Source organism: Stegodyphus dumicola, chromosome 7, assembly GCF_044657685.1.
Source record: "Stegodyphus dumicola isolate Sdum_Otavi_A_Nest chromosome 7, ASM4465768v1".
NCBI lineage: Eukaryota > Metazoa > Arthropoda > Arachnida > Araneae > Eresidae > Stegodyphus > Stegodyphus dumicola.
The window spans coordinates 33,942,167-33,959,642 of record NC_140774.1 but is presented as its reverse complement, the minus strand read 5'-3'; the positions used below and the strand labels follow the sequence as shown (position 1 = coordinate 33,959,642).

Genomic DNA, 17,476 nt, shown 5'->3' with positions numbered 1-17,476 from the left:
TCTAAGTTCCCCCCCCCTCCCCAAAGTTTTATCCAACATTCCTTGCCAAAAATATATATAATTCCTATGAATCACACAGCTTTGCAAGACATTAAATTAAATTCTGCAGCTGAAAATTCTATTTTAGAAAATTTTATTGTTGAATGGACTGAAATGTAAAAAATTCAAAAACTGACATTCAAGAATAAAACAAGACGAAGTAAGTTTTGATATGCAGTTTATTTAAAAATTTCATTAAGTACAAAAAAATTTCACTTGGATTTTGAAACCTTTCTTTCAACAGTTTAGGTTCCTTACGTTGTTGAACTATATTTGGCTGAATGCACTGAGAAGACCAAAGCACAGTTCTTCAACACTTCCGAGCAAACCACCAGAGGTTTACGGTTTACTCTTCATAAAAAGGATTAATCTGTTGAAAGTTAGGTTAACACAAATGAAATCCACGGGCACAATGATTTTGATTAAAATAGATGCATAAGAAACTGGGATAGATTCTGGTAGGAAGCTTACAATATTAGTATCTAAAAGAAACCAAATCACCAGCAAGTGTTTAATTATGATAATATATTGTCCAATCAGTACTTAAAAGAATTTGCACCGCTAGCGTCAGATACCTGAAAATATATATTCCAATAATAAAAAGTTTAAAAATTTTGAAATAAAATTTTGTAAAGAATTAATTTAAAATTTAATAAAATACTTCAAAAAGTTATATTTCTTAACGAATAATTAAAGTTTTGTTAAAATTTGAAGTAGCAATAAGAAGTTGAACCAGACCGAAAATATAATACATTTTTTAAAATTTTTGGTAAAGTAATATTTAAAAATTATTCACTAGAGGTGCAGTTTCAATAGGATAATGTTTATAAACGAGTAAGCTGATGTTGTATATCTCTAGCAATATCCTTAGGTTCCGTAGACGGGTCGTAACGAAGTACTGGCATGCCGGTTTGGTCGACAAGTATTTTCTCGAAATTCCACCTTATATCACTGCTTTTCATAGGTGTGTAGAATAACTTCTCCTGAGCAGCGAAGACATCCTTTGTTGGCGGGCACAGGTACTGCAAAAAGAAAAAAAAAATACATTGGTAATTAAGTAATTATTCAAGCAAAGAATGTAAGATTTGTCAAAGGTATGATTGGTTGCTTTAGCTGATTATAGCAAAGTATACTAGGGCTATCTGCCTAAGGGAAGAGATGGCTTCATGGAGAACTTTCTGAGGAAGACTGGCTCGTATACACGTTACACATGGGAGAAACCACGAAAACGACCATGAAGCGAGCCCGTTCACCTGGAATCTTACTTAAGTCGGAACTACCAGTGTTCAGCGATTTAACCTCTCGTGCTCTTGTGGGTCAGATATATCAAAGGAAGAGCGCTTTTGCGGAGGGATATCTAACAAAAAGTTTGGTACTATATTATACACGAGGAAAGGGCTTATTTAGCAAATATATTCTGACACTCGGAATTGAAACCGTGATGCAAATATGAATGGCCCGATCAGAATGGATTTATCAGTGGATTAGTAGTTACTAAATCTAATTAAAAATTGGATATTTATGCCAACATTCTTTGAGGTATGATTTATGAACAATTGTATAGTAAAAAGGCTTAGAGAATTTTCTTTATTTACGTGAGTCTTGTTTTAGTAACAAATTTAATTAGTATTTAGAAATATTAACATACCCGTTTTGTTGAAAAGGTGTCTAATAAATCCCAGTATCCATATGATTTTTCTCTTCTGCCGTATCTTTTGCCCGTAAGTGCAGATTTATATAGAATTAAAAAAAAATCTATTCATAATGACAGCCCTTTTACAAATTTACTAAGCTACTTGGATGCTACCAATCACAATGATACACATTCGATTAAGCGGAGATTTATCTCACAGCAAGTACGATGGATTCAGATGCTGTAGACTAGTAATCTCCTCTGAATAGATGGATGTTTTTAAGAGAAACACATCAAACAAAAGTTAATTCAAGAATATTTGAAACAACCACCAATTGAGTACAACATTTCCATTGCAAGGTACAGAAAACTGGTTTTAGCTGCTATTGTGAATTCATTAGGAAGAAGCTGTTAGTTGATTTTATGTAAGATATAAATAACATGAAGGCCATCTACCCCAAACGGAAGGTATCCCTTCGCGGTGGACTTTCTAAGGAAACTGGCTCATATTCATGGATGACAGCTAAGACTAAATACTGATGGCTGACTGATAAAAACTTGGCAAGCGACAACTTTTTGCGCGAGGGACGAAAAACCTAACATCTTTCTTTTAGCGGTAAAATTGATACAAATTTTGTTTTAAAACACTGGTTTTTCCTAGCTGTTTCTAGTTTCCTAGGTTCTTTAAAAAGTATTCCACGAAAATAACCGTTCCTTTAGGCGGATAGCTTTGTGTGCTTTGCCCTTTCAGATAACCTAACCCATCATAATTTGTGTTTGATTACCCCTTTAAAAAATCACTCAACACTTTTTTGCAACATATCCCATATTCTTGAAAATCGATGAACATAAAATGCTGGACTTACGAAATATTCTGCAGATTATAATTACAGGTTCTGCTCATCTTTTGAATTTGAATAGAAACCATTATATTAAAAATTTCATAGATTTTTCAGTCCGTTCTGTATTTAATAAACGAAATTTAGCATTATGCTTTCAATCCCAGATAAATTTGAATTCACGCGATTATTTATTAATATAATTTATCCATTTAATTGTTTGTAAAAACGATGTATAGTTAAGATTCATTCTGGGAAAAAAAAAAAGACCAGTTAATCTTTGTGGAATCTTATGTTACTCGGTAGACTTATGCTAATACTCTCTTTTTGTTCACGAACTGACGGTTTTGTTCGTTGAAAAATTTCATCATATATTTTACAGATCATCGAGTCTGTTCTAAACAATATAAATATTAGAAGATTGGAGTCCTAAGTGCGAAATTCTATTTTCATGTAACGCTAAATTGTTTATGTCTAATGTCTTCCCTTATTTGAGGCAGTAATATTGGTCAGCCTTGTATATATATTGGGCAGTATCTGTTCTGATGAGAAGGTTAAACTACTGAGAAGTTCAATCATTTCGATGGTGGATGCCAAACTGTTAAATCACCAGCTGTTTAAGAAGATGCTTTCTTTATAACTGTGAAATATAAAAAGATATTTAAATTTCAATTAACTATTAGTAGAAATAATATTAAGAGAAACGTAGTTATAATTATTTCAGAATTTATAAAGGTATAAGTAATGTAAGTGTTCATACAGAGAAATGATTTTATAATAAAGCTGAGGAGTTATTCTATCTGTGAATTACATCTTAAAATTAGTGGCAGGATAGATAAAAGAAACACTTATCAGAAAGTTAGAGGAAAAAGGTCCTTTTGATAAGCTACGAATAATTTTGAATACATTGTAATTCATAAAATTAGCGATGCAAAAGTTCAGATTTTCCAACTGGTAAATTTTTGAAATGGCAGTTTTTATTGAAGTGAAACTGAAATGTGAATTTTTACTTGTAAGCAAAGTCGCGAATTGCTAAAGAAAGCAAAGAAAATTTCATATTTACTAGGTTATCAGCTGCTTATTATTTTATATATTCACCATGACTGATTATGAATTTTAAAAAGTTACTACTTTATTGGCTTATGTCTATTCATAATTTCAGTTCAAAATGTTATTATAAAACCGACTTGCTGGAAAGAAACCAGGAAAACAGTTAATTTTCATTGGCTGATCCTTGAAAATAACATAATAATCATTTTCTCTTACTCATACTTCTGACATATTCTCTGACATTTAAAGTTCCTTTTATTTGCTTTCCGTGAGGGGAGGAGGAATAAGCTTTCTGCATTTTTATTTTTATACATTCATATATATATCTTATTTTATATACATATAGAGAGACAGCATATTTAATAATCATGAATGTATAAAAATTGCACTTGGATAAATTATAATATTAGTAGGTTGTTAGGAAAATAATTTCATCCCCCCCAACCAGACGGATTATATGTGTTTTTAGCTAGTCGAATTCATCCTAACCCCAAACTGCATACTTTGGCAGCAGACCTCTCAAGGGTTACTATGTACAAACTTTTCTGTGTACTCTTTTTTGGTGTCCCATCAAAAGCAGCATTTTCAGTATATTGTGCTTTTCTATTACTGCATAGGCAACAAAGCTATCCAAGCAAGAAAAAAGTTAATGTAACCTGTATATAGAGAAGATAGTTGTTAAGGTAATGTGACCTCTATATAGTTGACCGAAACGCTAATGCCAAAACTGATTCGCAAAATTTCATTTCAGCAGTTTTGATACTGAAGATGCAGGCCATTTGTAGACACAAAATAAATGTACTATTTGAAGCTAACGACCGAATAACAAGAAGAAAAGTCGCTAGGAGATTAAATTTGTCGAATTCAAACGTTTATAATGTGAAGCGACTTGGTTTCGTTTCAATACTTGATGTATATCTTCCACATGCACTAAAGAAAGTGCCTTGCTTCGTCACATTGACATCTGTCATTTGCTTCTCAAACGTCAATAAAATCCTTCATTTTTGAAGTGAATCATAACTGGTGACAAGAAATGAAATGATTGTTTACAATAATGTCATATGCAAGTGATCATGGAGTAACTTCATGATCATATAGTAAATTCATAGGTTTAAAAAATGCTCTTTGTTTAATGACATTTTTAAGGGAGTTTAATTTTTTTGAGAACCAATTAGACAACGCAAATTAATGTACTGGCATCAGCTGAACAAACTGAGTGATGTTATCAAACAAAAAAGATTATAGAGTCAAGTATTCTTTGGTAACAAACTCACAAGGTCTAGAAATACTGTAGAGGAATTATAATCGAAATATATAATATCCGTACAATGCACGAATGTAGTGTATGCAACGAAATATGTAATTCATGCAACAGAAGCCCCTAATGAAAGTATGTACATTATGTATTATGTGAACTGAGCATATTTCCGCACAGCGCTACTGCTTTACGCACACGTTACTATGTCTCATATGTTTCTTCTGTGTGTAATATTTGCATTTATGTGCTCTACGTGTTTCCATATGTATTCTATGTGTCATGATATGTATTCTCGTGTGTGTTTTTATGTCTTTATGTTACGTAATTACGAGTGTGTTTTTATGCTTTTACGTTTAATTTTGTATATCTATGTGTTTCAGCTTATATGAGTGTTTTAGTGTTTTAATGCTATCCTTTATATTCTTTTTTAAGTTACTTTGTGTTATTAACAACGTCCTATGTAAAAACTACCCGACATCTAGCACCTGTATGGCCATGTAAACTCCCGGTGCAGCCTCACGGGGCTCCAGCGAGTTGCTTCTTCGAGATAGTGGAGGACGTGGGACATATGCCTGTTTACCTATGTTATACGCCAGGCGTCCCCGTCCTCCGTCACCTGTCACCTGTAGAGGAATTATAGACAGATAAAGTCAGAAGGTGTTGGTGTTGGTGTATTTAATTATGGCAAAGCACACGAGGGCTATCTGCCTAAAGGGAGGGATGCCTTTCGTGGAGGACTTTCTAAGGGAAACTGGCTCGTATACACGTTACACATGGAGAAAACCACGAAAACGCCCATGCAGCCAGCCCGTTCGCGGGATTCGAACCTCAGACCGAACTACCAGTGTTCAGCGTCTTTACCACTCGGCCGCTGGTGGGCTAAAGTCAGAAGGAGGGTGTAAATGGCCCTTTCATTCGACCATAAAGAATTGACAGTCGACCCCACTTGGGTTTACATAAGCCAGCACTTCTCGCTAACTTAAATAATGTTGAACTTAATATAAAATGTAATTTAGACTAGCCCAACGGCTCAACGCATAAAATAAATGTGCAGGAAGGCTCTGGCTCGTAGAAGCCGGCGGAACAAGCACTCAACTAGAAGCACTCAACACCACAGAATCAAATCGCTATTCCGTCACGGCAACAGTGTGGCCTCAAGCTGGCAGAATATGCTTTAAAAACAACTTCCGAAATTTTCGCTTAAATCGCAATTCTTTCTTCTTCTATCTGATTAAACGAGCGCTACCTAATTTACATTTTGGCATGGGAAGAGTGGGGGAAAAGAAGGATGAAAGGAAAGTGGTTTAACTAAAAATTAACTTAAATTAATTAGTCAAAATAAATAAATAAATCCTCACAAGGTAATAAATAATTGGTCAACAGAAAAATGTGGTGTTTTCCCATGATAATGCCAGATTTCACACAAGTTTGGTAACTCGTCAAAAACTGTTACAGGATTGGATGAAATACACTACCACACCTACCAAATTTATCAGATTTGTTATCCTCGGAGTATTACTTGTTACAGTCTTTACAAAACTTTTTAAATGGTAATAAAACCCTGTACTTCAGATGAGGATGCCCAAAATCACTTGTACACTTGTATCAGTTTTTTTATTTTTTTTTAGTATGCAAAGGTCAGAGCTGTTTCGAGCGTGGAATCATGCTGTTGCCACAAAGATGAAAATGTTCAATACATAACTCAGTAAAATATTTATACATAAAACAATTTTTTAGCAGAGGGGGGAGGATAAAAATTACTTTCCGAATAATCCAACAGTTCAGAAGATAGATAATTTATAATATTTAAATATCTTGCAATAATATTAAATTATAAATCCTGTTTTTTCTGCTTTCTCGGTTAAATTTGGAAATTAGTAACTTACTTTGCAAGATTTTACTTTTTTTAAAACTTTCTAATGATTAAGATAATGATTCTAATGATCAAGAAATTTTCGAAAATATATAAAAACACATAATTAGAATAAAAATGAAACTTTCCAACTTTGAAAGCATTCAGTACACTATAGGAAACGATTAGGCTACGATTTGGAAATGATACCTCAAAAGACCCCTTAAGCTCAATGTTCTCGACGAGTTGATTTTTATAAGGAATTCTTAGAAAGCATGCACTTAAAAAATATCATCATTACTTTAAAAAACCAATAATATTCTGTCACATAAAAGCAGACACTTTGGAAGAGTGGCACCACAAATTCTCCCATCATGCCTGCAATTATATTGACTAATCGATTTCCGGAATTTAATGAAAGCATGGAATGAAGTTGATGTTAATAATGATAATAATGAAAAAAAAAATATCACTTTCACGGAAGTACTTTTTGTGAACATAGAGACGGCAGAAAATTTTATTAATCGAGCATGAAACAGAAAACAGAAATCTGCCAACAACCAGAACGGTAAGACCACCGAACGCTGATAATTCAACCCGGTGTGGGTATGTGCTTGCACGAATAATTTCTGTACAAAATTAAGTAACTTGCATAATTTTTAGAGAAAACTAAAGCAAAAATAGAAAACAAAAAGCAAAATATTAAACTTAAAATTTAAAAGCAACTTAATTATAATATTTTCAATCGTTTTTTTATTAAGCCCACATAATTATGAAAAATAATTTAAGATTTTTAGAAATTAATTTTAATAATTTAAGATTTTTAGATTTTATAATTTAAGATTTTTAGAAAATAATTTAATTTTTCGCAAAATTTTGATCGAATATTCTGGCAACAACTCTCAAATAAAAAAGTAATCGCAACATCATAACACATGAATTACGAATTTAATTATGAAAACGCATTTCCTTAACAGAGCTTACTAGATATTTAGTTTTATGTTAAATAGGTTTCTTGCGTGTTTTGAATTGAAATTATCTTTCACCATTAGTTGCCGTTTATAATGAAAATCTAGTCACGAATCTTATTTCACGATTCAGTGCCTATAAATTAAAGACTGGTTGAGCAACTTTCAAAAATTCGAGAAAATTGTTGCTGAGTATTTATCGAACTAATTTCCGACTTGAAGGATAAGTTACTAAGTGATGCAGTGTTTGTTTCTGCTGGAGTGTTACATAAGCGTCTTTATTTGGAGCAAAGATTACCTCAGCAGCAACGAAATAAGGTTTGTGTATCTTTTTAATGTGAAAAATTACTTTATAACAGTGCGTCAACTCACGGTCAAATGTTTCTACGCCTTTTGCAACAAAAGATAAATAAAAAATAGGAAGGACAAAAACATTATAAATGAACCGTAAAATTAGACATTCGAAATTTGCACATTTGTTGTTTTATTTTCCACAAGATCAAAACCAAATGACCGTAAATTATAAATTTATCCACTAGCATTAAAATTATTTTCCTTAGCAATTTATTTTTCGTTTCTAGTTGGAGCGATGAAATAATCAGAGATCAGGCATTGTTTTTGTTTACCAAGCAACAAATATGTGCTTGCATGTAGCGATGAACCGTATGCTGAAACATTCATCTGTTAAAAGAACATTTTCTTTCGAGATTTTAATTCCTGAAAGCAGATACGTGCTGCCAAGTCTGAAGATATCCTATAAAACTGAAATTTTTAAAAATAAATGTACAATGCGAATTGAAATTCAGTTTTCTGATTTAGGAACCCCCACCCCTTTTTTTAGTCTAAATGGCGTTAGCCAATAAGGATTATCAGTCTCAAGACGATGTTGTATTAAATCACTATAAAAGTCTGAATCATTTTTCAAAATGTTGCCACCAAACATTATAGCCCTATATTATATTTAAAGAAGCTAAATAATAAAGAATCTGCATGAACGTATGTATGTTTCTCGCACTGTGAAAAAACAACGGTATCTAGAGTCAACAAATTTTGAATAACGTAGCCCTCCACCCGATTATGGGCACCTGGAAGCCCGGATTTGGAATTTGTTTTATTGCCCGTTTCATATTTTGTAAACATTTAAAGAATTTTTGATTAAAAACTCAACCATTTCAAAGCGGGCAGTGGCAACACTATAGGGAATAAAACATTTTTATCTCCAGCGTGCGAGACTGTCTATCAGAAATTCTAAAGGTATGCCGTTTTTATATATTTTCAGTCCAAAGTGGCATTAGCCCAAATACCCTCGAAACGTACATGCCTGTAAATCGTCCGTTCGGGAGTAATACAAAATCTGAAGAACTCGGGTTTTTTTTCCCTTTTTTAAATGCTGACGAATCAGCATGTCGCTAAACTGAATGACTATTTTGGAAAACTGCTGTATTTTTGAATGCCAGTCTTCCCTGGGAAAGGAAGGGAAAATAGTCATTTACACTATTTCTTTAGTCTGGAAACTTCATTTGAAATAATTTTTTTTTTTTTTTCTTAAACATTTGGATTCTTTAAAATTACAAATAATACTAAATGACCCAGATTAAATTTTGGCCAGCTTGATTGTGGCCTAGCGGTCATATGTATGACAAGATTATTTTAAAACACTGAATTTCACACTGAACGCAGTTTTACATCATATGTGCAGAAGATGGAAAAGAAGAGCTTTGAATTTTTAACGCAAATACCTGATCAGACTTGCATATATGCCTTGTTATAAAACAGAGGATGAGGAGAGAATTAAATCTGGGCTGTAGGTTAGCACATTAGGCTGCGAGACCCACAGACACAACAAATAGCAATGAATTATATACATATTTGCAAAACAATATACTTGGAAAAACAAATATTCTTATATAATTTGCTACCTAAAAATCGTAAAAAGCAAAGCATACAGAATAACAATATATAATATGCAGGAAGAGAGAAATATATGCACACCTAAAAATCAAATATATGTCATGTAAATATGGATTTACATTTTTATAATACACTGACTACCAATAAGTATTTGGACACCTGTGATAGAAAAGAAAAATTAACTTTATTCAAAATCAATAGTTGGTAGAACCTCCACGAGAGGTAATTACAGCGTGGACCCTCCAGGGCATACTTTCCACAAGTCTTTGTATGACAGCTAGTGGTATTTTCTTCCACTCGGCTTGGAGAAGACATAGAAGTTCCTTCACCGATTTTGCACGGGTAGTGCACCCCTGAATTCGGCGATGCAACTCGTCCCAGACGTTCTCGATAGGGTTCAGGTCTGGACTCTGGGCAGGCCAGTCCTTTCGATGAACTCCATTGGCACCATACCAAGCCTTGGTTAACGTCAAAACATGACAACTGGCATTGTCGTCCTGAAAGTAACAGGGGTCCAACCAGTAAAACTGCCACAACGTAGGAAGCACATTGTCATCCAAAATAGTGCAGTAGGCATCGGAGTTGAGCTTACCATGAATGAAACTCCCCCAGACCATAATTCCACCTCCGCCGAATTTGACTGTTGGCACAATGCATTCTGGCAGGAGACGTTTTCCAGGTAGACGCCAGACCCTGCCATCCGAACGGTAAAGGGTGAACCTTGATTCGTCACTCCAAAGAACCCGTTTCCACTGATCTACGGTCTAATTTCGATGTGCTTTGCACCACATTAACCGAGCAGCGCGGTTGGACTTTGCGATCAAAGGCTTATGGGCAGCAGCACGACCATGGTGGTGTGGTGTGGTGTGGTGTGTTGAGTTATGGCAAAGCACACGAGGGCTATCTGTCTAAGGGGAGGGATGTCTTCGTGGAGGACTTTCTAAGGGAAACTGGCTCGTATACACGTTACACATGGGGAAAACCACGAAAACGCCCGTGCAGCCAGCCCGTTCGCGGGATTCGAACCTCGGACCGAACTACCAGTGTTCAGCGACTTTACCGCTCAGCCGCTGGTGGGCGCAGCACGACCATGAAAACCAAGCAGATGTGCTTCCTTACGGATGGTATTCATTGAAACAATACTCCCGGATGCCTGTTGAAACTCCTCGCGGATGAGGGCTATAGGTTGGGTGCAGTTCTTCCGAATTTCTCTGAAAAGCACTCGTCGGTCTCTATCTTCCAGTTTCGTTGGTCTGCTGACTCGGGTCACATTCCGACAATCACCGCTCACCTTCCACTTCTTAATCACATAGGCCACTGTCGATTTTGGGTACTTCAGATCGCTAGATATGTCCCTTAAGGATCGGCCATATTTGGGATACCCGATAATTATACCTTTCTCGAAATCAGAGAGCTCCGAACTGCGAGGTATCTTGCATGCGACTAAAGCCCATGCTGTTTCCTAAACGATATAAACCGGCGGAGTCCGTGACGTACCTTAGGACTGTAGATATCGTCATTTGCATAGGTGTCCAAATACTTATTGGTAGTCAGTGTATTTCTCACATTCAGCTATTATTTCGTATTATAATATTCTTTTTCAGGAAATATATCTTAAATTCCTGAAGGCAGTTCCTAAAACTACTGTGGATAGTATTTAGGTACTAATATGCATAGGTACTTAAGTAGTCTCTAAACTAAATTAATATAGAGATTTACAATAGTTTCAAAAAACTAGCAGTAAATCCTAAAACTATTAAAACACTTCGAAAAATAAGTTCAACCATTTAATGTACAAATTATTACATTAATGTACCATCCCACGGTAACACAACTCTGTGAAGACGGCAAATTTAATGTTCTATAAAAAAAAAAAAAAAAAAAAAAAGTAGGGTTTACAACATGGGCACGGTCACGGTTACGGTGTCCTTGAAGAGTTGCTAGTATTCCGTTATCATACTGCATAAATCAAGTAATAAGGAATTACAACTGAATATGGAAATACACTGTTGTTATGGTTAAGAGATACAACTGCGCAGATTTACATAGAGTTACAAAGTTAATAACAGACATTCATATGATATTAGTACAATTAATATATATATAGAAATTCAAACAATATGTAGAGAAATATTAGTGGTTACCACCAATAGGGTACAGACAGAACAGTGTAGGAGCTCTACGAGTATACATTAGTTGAGAGTTATGTACTGTGTGCGCTGTAGCTCATATGCTAGCGCACACCTCCATATGAAGGTGATACATTACAATGTAATTACCAGTTGACAGTCAGGAGTAGGTAGGCGTGTGGTAGCTGATGTCTCTAATTTGTAAGGTTTTATGAGTCAATGTTGGCCATAGTCACTGAGATACGATGTGAACAGTCAGCAAATGTCTGCCAGTGTGTATACACTGATCCCTAAGGGTTTTCAAGTGGACCATTATGGTCGTTACTGTAAATCTGCACTCCTGTTGCTGGGCTCTGCCGTGTACATTATTACGCAATCTTCTATTACAGTCTTGAACTTTAGCTGATCTTGTCTTAGTCTCTCTGTAGTCTGGAACCATTGGGGTCAGTAATTGTCATTAGGCCTTGTCAGTAATTGTCATTAGGTCATTAGGTACTGCGCTCTGAGGGTGCATGGAAAGAAGAGATGGTCAGGGTCACCTACCTCACCACATTCGCAGGTGTCATCATCTACGATAAAACCGAGGTGCTTTGTTCATCTGATTGGATTGAATGGCAATAGTACTGTCAAAAACTGATTTGGACTGGATTATTTAATTACAGGAATGCACTTTCGGCAACTGCCTAAGCGAAGAGAGGCTTTCGTGAAGGCTTTCTAGGATAGGGATTCTTAGTCAGGAGGAAATTACCTCTGGGGGGGGGGATTTTCAGGTGTTAGCTTCAGGGATTAGTTACAGGGAAATTAGTTATAGAGACTACTTTCAAGAATTAGTTTCAGGAAGAGGAGGACTATGCTTCTGACCTTTAATTTACACCGCCACCTGCTTCTGACTCTACCTGCTTGTTTTGGTGCGGTTAAAAAATAATCTAAATAGATATGTATTTATAACTATTTATAGATATTTAACTATGTATAGCTTCAAACACTTAATCACTGCCCAGGTTTTGACTAAAAACTATAACTAGTCTACTACTTTAAGCATCAAGGATAAAAAAAAATCGTAAGAAAAACCAAAAAGTCCGTAAGAATACCTTTAAGCATCAAGGATATAAGAAAAAATTGAAATTTGTTATTCAATTTAACGGAAATATCATTTTAAAATTTTCTGCTCTTTTATATGATCAAACATGTTAAATTAGATTATTTAAATACGACGAAGCATACGAGGTATGACTTCGTAGAGAGTGAAGGAAAACTAGCCCGTATTTACGTTACAGAACAGCGTGCCAGAATATTGCGTGTTCGGTGTGAGAATGTGCATAATATTTGGTTTATTCCAATTCTTTAAGCATTTACTTTACGTTATTAATGAAGCAACACAGTAAAATGAACTTCAACCTACAAGAAGTAAGGTTGAAACGAAGCCAATAGATGTCTCGAAAAGAACTGCTACTTTCACGGAAGTCTAAGGAAAACGACATATCAATGCCACTGCGGAAACTAAATTCTCAGAACGGAGATTGGAAACACAAATTTTCGCTTCAAAAGGTGAAGGACATCTTTCGAACAATAGAAAGTTTAGAAGTCATTGGAATACGACAATGCCGACTAGAGCACATGCAAAGGGAGCCTACAACTTTGTGACAATGATGTGGATGATCTTAACAATGAAAAGAAAATGAAACAAAGAATAAATGTTGCAAAGTCAGTGGAATTTGTTTTTTCAGTTTGAAAAATTACCGCTGCCATCCCAGAATGTCAATTATTAGATGTTTTACAAACAATTTCTCGAAATCCGTCACAATCTATTTAAAAACTAGCTGAAGTACCCTTTCGACGCCCAGATGGCGGTGTAAATTAAATAATGAGTTCAAGAGGCATAATTTTTTTTATAGTAAATAACAAAAACACTCAAAAGTTTATTTTCTGTGCAAAAGGTACAACCTAAATACAGAATGTGACGAGTCATACTAAGGTTTCCGGCTGACACCTTGAAGCGTGTCCCGCAACATCCTTATTCCTAGATGGCAAGTATTTATTGGGTCCTCTTTGAACGCGCCCACCGCTACCTCTGCTTTCCCCTCACTTCCCCAACCCTGCAACGTCCTATTCAAATGCCCTATGCAAATTAATCTACTTTTTTACTCTAAATTTTTAACCTGGTTATAACATGAAGTCACAACAGCGTAGCGATAATGCGTGTAGTGAAGCGTTTTCACCTAACACCAGAGACTGCAGGTTCGGACCTCAATTTAAATTTAATCCTTGCTCAACTTCATTTCAATTACTTTTCCTCCTCACTGCTCCATGCTTGAAACACCCTATGGATGACACATTGTACCGACCAACCGTGTTATAATATAGATTTATATATTCTTGAGCCAGGACACTACATAAAATATCATCTATAGCAAGTAACTATATGTCGCAGTAGATTTTTTCCCATAATTCCTATGATTATATTGCAGTTGATTTACGAGCTAGCACGAGAAGGTATCTCCGTGCTAATTGAAAATATAGATTGGGAAGACATAAATATGCGTAATTCATTTTATTCTCTTCCGTAGAAGAAGTTGGATTTAAGAAGCAGACAGAAAAATGGAAAAAAAATTAGAAACTAACAGTTTAATTCTTGTAGCATCAGAGTTTATGATAAAAATTTTAAAAATTCCTCTGAATTTTAGGACACAAACGTTTTAATTTTATTCATATATATTCATTTAGATTTCATTTAAATCTTCAGATATATATTTTTCTCCTAAATTTTGAATTTAAGTTTAGACTTTCAAAGGTGCCGTTATTTTGATATTGCCAGTTAATTGGATGGCGGTTGCAAGGGATTTTACTGCATATAAATTTACTTGAAAAACTTTATTTACAGAAACATCCTTTTGTAATTCGCATAAGTAAAATACGTTCTACTTACAGAATTATGTGCTGCAATTTCACAAGAAAAACAAGTATAAATTTTAAAGATATACCCTTTTATTTTTCTCATACGAAATATGTGTTCTATTTACGTAATGACTTGCAGTAACATTACAAGGAAAATATCTGCAACCTTTATATTTACATGCTTTGGAATTTTGCACGTGAAATATATGTTCTGCTTACAAAAATACTTCCTGTAAGCTTACAAGCAATACATCTGTAAGCTTTAGACGCAGGGTTCTTGTACCGTTACTCAGAATTTACATGTAACTGTTTCTTAAAAAATAGTAACATCCCAGTTTCCATGAACTTTTTAGTAATAGTACAGAATTGTTTTTTTAACAGTGAACGCATATTATGATTGGATTGGATTAGCTTGTCATCCAAGAAAATCATGCTAAGGATACCTCAAGATCAGCAGGTAAGATTAAGCTCTCTCCAACGCTGATGTCACTCACAGCGAAGACACAAGGAAGAAATTGCTTTTTAGCAGACCTGGAGTCAGTGAAGACTAGAGGTCAGCAGGAAGTCAACCTTGGTGTACCTGACTAAAAGAAAGGAAGCCCTCATAGAAAGCTTTACGTACTGAGAAACTGACAAATTTTTACATCACGCATGGGGAAAACAAAGAAACTCCATATAGATCCACCCGCTCAATTACCCGAAATAAAATCTGAGGCAAACTCGCCTTTCTCAGTTTCAGCAAATTCGGCCACTAGTGAGCCTAGAGCAAAATAACTTTATTACATTCTTATATCGTTCAAAATATCTTTATATTCCTTACTCATGGGTAATGTATTTCAAATGATAATTATTCAATCCTTAAGTATTATTAGATTGGATTACTGGGATCATAACAAAGCACAGGAAAGCTGTCTGCCTAAGTATACCTTCGCGGAACCCTTTGTGGAAAATGGCTCGTATTCACGTTACAGATGGGAAAAGTAATGGAAACTTCCATAAAATCCTGGCGAAAAAGATAGGATTGCTGCATGACCGCTGGTGTGCTTTATTAGTGCAGAAAGTTAGGAATAATTCAAACGTCATTTGATTAACTTTAAATCTGACGATCACAACCACGATAATTTCCATAGCCTTCGGGAATAAAACACGAAGTGATGGAATCATAAAAGTTGAAATTCTGTGGGATAAAGCACAAGAACGCAAACGAAAGCAGCAGACATAAACCGCATTAACAGATGTTCCTAAATACAATTGAACAGTTGAATTAGAATAATGCTAATGCAATTATATAAATATCAACAAATGAAAAACTTTGGGATCGGTTCCACCTGGCAAGCCATATTTCTTATAGGTTATTGTCAGTATTTAATATAATTTACTTTTGCAAAAACGCATGCTTGCAGACAATATTTCGAAATTTCCACTTGAAAATTTCAAGTAAATGTTTCTTCGGAAATTTAAGAAAATTATACATATGTTCGTTGAAACTGTTTCGTTGTACACCTATTGAAACTGTTTTAGTCACGCTTGGAGAAATTACTATGCGTGTCAATATTTCTGAAGTTCTGCTTGAAAGAGTGACAGACTGTCACCTAGACATAGCTCGAGCTACAAATGACGCTCACATTCAGGTGTACTAAAACTTCTTGGATTATTTTTTTCCAGCTATTGAAACCACAATGCAATAAACATTGATTTCAGATGTATGCGTTTTTCCTTTTCGCTACTTCTTTCCTGGACACCCTATATATATATATATATATATGTGCGATACTATACTTTTTTACTCAAAACTGAATGTTATTATCTGAGAAACTTTTATTATTTTGGTCTTGTCCTCTAAACAAAATTCTGTGAACATCCTTTAGCACATCATGCTGGCTTTAATTCTAAATTACGCAATTATTGTAAATTCTGTGTTACAGCTATAGTTTTGCATTAATGTGGTAGTGGTTTTGTTAGGAAGAATTAATTTAGTTTGAGTTTTCCTTTTTTAATAACAGTTGTTCGTAGTAAAAAACACGTCTGTTGCATGGCCTACCCTTCATGTACCACGATATGGGTAAGCTATGCAACATTACACAAAGCTGGGTTGATCCGCTTATTACGGCAAAGAACTGCATGTTAGTAAAGACGCATTTCTATGAGAAACATGCTTGAAATTATATTACGCGCTATATAAACCGCGGATGCTCCATACAGTTAGCCTTCCAATAACTAGAAACAAAATCAAAGACTAAGTATTATCAGTCAATGATAAATGGCTACTGGTGAGTTTTTTTGACAGCACAATTGTGAAACCAAGCTCAAAATCAATAATACACAATGGAGGAAATTTTAAATTAAATAAGTGCTGGATAATAATTGAAATTTTCATTGCTATGGTATGAAGTACACGAATGTCTTGCGTGCAGGATCCATGCTGCACGTAAGACATTGCTGCTGCATGAGTTATTGTACTAGATCTCTTTTTTGAGTTGTCATAACAAAGCCATAATGAAAGAGAATTGCTATTCGTGAATAAAATTTATGCATATTTATATAATAAACACATGTTTTATGGGTGCATGTATAATACATATGAGTGAAAAGGTTTGGTTTAGGATTTATCCGACTGCGGCAAAGCACACGAGGTCTCTGAGTCAAGGAAGAGATGACTTCATGGAGAATTTTTGAGGAAAATTGTTACACACGGAGAAAGCCACGAAAACGCCCATGCAACCAGGCAGTTCGTCTGAATTTGAACCCATATCAAACGATTATAAATGTATCTAATATTTTCTTTAAATGAATCTTGAAATGAGAGAAAAGGACTGAAATATGTGTTAGTGTATTTTTAAGAAGCAAATTAGAACTAAATGTTAGATTTGTAGTTCTCTAAAACAACTTTTCACTTTTTTTG

General features: G+C 34.8%; 1 pseudogene across 1 annotated transcript in view; it reads right to left on the bottom strand.

Annotated features, from left to right (window-relative positions):
• Nucleotides 1-200: 200 nt before the first annotated feature.
• Nucleotides 201-17,476, bottom strand: part of LOC118194394 (glutathione peroxidase-like) — a 39,233-nt pseudogene continuing 21,957 nt past the window's right edge. Inside the window, exon 3 of the transcript XR_015041964.1 lies at nucleotides 201-1,061. The product of XR_015041964.1 is annotated as a glutathione peroxidase-like (transcript). The remainder of the gene's footprint in view (nucleotides 1,062-17,476) is intronic.